A 3,035-nucleotide genomic window follows, 5' to 3' on the forward strand; every position below is an offset into this window, starting at 1 on the left:
GTGTCCAAAGGTCAACCCTAGGAAAAATTGGATGCTTAGTGTGTGCCCAAAAAGTCTTTCTACATCCCTACATGGGAGGGGGCGAGCCCCAAAGCTAGGGGATGAGAGAGAAAGCCACACACACACACACAGGCTCCCTTTACACAAAGGGAATGAGGGACACATGTCAGCTCCCTAGGCCAGATGCCCACAAGGTGTGCCCAATTCCTATTGGAAGACCCTTGAAGTGGACCAATGAGAATTAAGCTAGAGTAAATCTAGTTTAATTAATTTAAAAACATTTAATAAAAGAAACCAATGAGAATTAAGTCTCCTAGAAGACTATTGGGCAGTCTCCCAAGGGGTCCAATGAGCATTCAGGAGCCCCATGGCTTGCCTGATTCCTATTGGCCAGGAGGCAAAGGGGTCCAATGAGAGTTTAGTTTAATTATTTAATTACCTAAAGCTCTCACAAAAGGGGAAAGGGGGACACATGTCTAAAGGCTATCACTTATGCTGCTTAATTCCTATTGGCTTGACCTGGGGAGGTCCAATGAGGCAAAGGCCAGACTTATTTAGCAGCTAGGGCTCGCCCAAGAGAGAGGGGGGGCTGATTTTTGCTTGGCATTGACACACACACTCTCACACTTGACCATGTGTGAAGGGAAAATACTCTATCTCCTCCCAAGCTTTAATGGAGAGCTCATCACCTACTCCAAGCTTGTGAGATAGAAGCCTACATCAACACTCTCTTGGCATGTGGATGCAAATCCAACCAAGAGCCAAGCTTCAATGCATGCTCATCTTCTCTACCAAGCTAATTACTAAGCTAAGCTATGCTAATATGAGTGATTATGTGAGGAGATGTACTTCTTTCTCGTAAGATACTTCTTTTTCTTCTCAATCTACTCTCATACCCTGCTAGCTCTCACCATCTTCGAAGGTGTGTGAGGTCTTGGGTCTGAGAACGGGGATAATTCAAGTTGTGTTTGATTAAGTATTTTGCTTGGTGTATGAAGCTTCCATCTTCATTGCACTAGCTAGTCTTGAAGGAACACAAAGAATTGTATTGTACAATGTCTCTCTTGATGGGAGAAACCATAATACAAAGCCTTTTGGAGGGGGGACCGGCTCCATGCAAATCCGGTCCTCAACTGTTGTCAATAGCTTAATTGCTCTCTCTCTCTCTCTCTCTTTTGAAAGTATTGTCGATGCTATCTAACTAGGTGTTATGCTTTTTGTTGCTCTCTCTCTCCACCCAAGCACTCTTGTAATTCTCATTAGGAATCTATTCTAATGAAATGCCCACTATGTTCATGCTAATTTCCGCTACACATAAGATTTTAGGCCATTAAATGTTACAGTACTAATAAGACTCTCATAAAGATTTTGAAAATATTGTACACGAGAATAAGAGGGATTGGGATGCAAAGATGGATTCTGCTCTGTCATCATTCAGAACAGCTTTCAAGGTGACAACAGGTATGACCCCATTCCGATTGGTGTATGGCTTGGAAGCTGTAGTACCAATGGAGTTTGTGGTACCTAGTCTGAGGACTACTTCTGAGAAGATGACTCCAAATCTCTCAGTTCAGCATAGAAGCAAGTATTTAATGTAGCTGGAAGAAGACAAGTTGATCAGCTCCTATATAACAGAAGTCATTCAGAGAAGAAGGAAAGCCTGGGTCAGCATGAATGTCAAGTTTAAGGTTTTTCAGGTAGGTGACTGGGTAATGCTTTACAACTCCAGGTTAGGTCCACATCCTGGGAAGCTCAATTTAACGTACAAGGGGCCATATTAGATTATGATAGACCTAGGTCAAGGAACTTTTATTGTAGAATATGTTTTTGGCACGAGGGAAGAGAAACCTGTTAATGGATTCAGGTTAAAAAAAATTCAGGGCAAGCCACCCTATTTGGATTGGCTCAAACCTGCTATACCAGAGGTTTCATTTTGTGAAATGGTCGAGTTCTCTTCAGGTAAAATGGACCAGGTCACTGTTGATCTATCATCAGAGTGCATAGGCTTTGCATTCAGGTCAGGGATCGGATTGTACTACATCGGAGTTTGTTGGCTCGGAGTTTACAGGGTCGGAGTTCACCTGATCCGATTACTTAAACAGTGTTTAAATTTCAAAATTTGCGTCGAAAAGGGTGCAAAGTCCCTTCCACTTAATTCCATCATACGAGTTAGGGACGACATCATTTCCTCACACACTTTTAGAGGCCTTAGTACTTGTGCGATTCACATAAATGGCGCGGGCATGCATACTCCACACCTTGTTGAGCTTTCTCCTACTTCTGCTTCTGCTATGCCTAAGCCTAAACCTGTTTCTGTCATGAGACCATCGCCAGAAGATGAGCAAGGAGAGGTTGGTAAGCTTCACCCTCGTAGAAAAGGAGTAGTGCTCAGAGTTGATGTATCTGACCCAGAAGACGAGGTCAAAGTGTTGCCTGAGGAAGAATCAACACCAATGTCATCAAGTAAAATGCTGCAAAGTTTAATGGAGCCTTTCATTGATTTCAGGGTGGAGATTGACTTTCAGGCAGAACGAAATGAGAAGTGGTTGAAGGCAACAGGTTTATATGATTTTGCTACTCTACCCTGGGGCCAGTGGAAAGAGAAAATTTATGCAAAAACTCAAATAGAGCTGTTACGAAAATCCAAAGGTGCCATTTCTAAGAAGGAACATCTTAGTCCTGGTGTGGTAGCTCAAGTATTTTAGCTTCCCTTTACCTCTGTTACTGCAGTACCAAAATGTTCAGATGAAGATCTGAAAAAATAATTTGGACAAAGAGAAGGAGGTAGGTAGTACTTTATGTTGAAGAATGTCGAGTATTGGAGGAGAGAACAACTGAAATGGTTTTTGGAAAGAGTTTGTTTTTTAGCTAAATATGACTACATGGCTAAGGAAAACTGGGCACCACTGTATTTTACTAAAAATGGGGGGAAGGTCAATTGGGCACATGGGGTGTATGATAGGATTCATGTAGAAGTCTTTACCTCGAATCGAAGAAAGACCCAGTTGAGTAGCAGGTTAGCAACATTTCTTTCT

This window comes from Adiantum capillus-veneris, chromosome 25 (assembly GCF_014529385.1).
Source record: "Adiantum capillus-veneris isolate H3 chromosome 25, ASM1452938v2, whole genome shotgun sequence".
NCBI lineage: Eukaryota > Viridiplantae > Streptophyta > Polypodiopsida > Polypodiales > Pteridaceae > Adiantum > Adiantum capillus-veneris.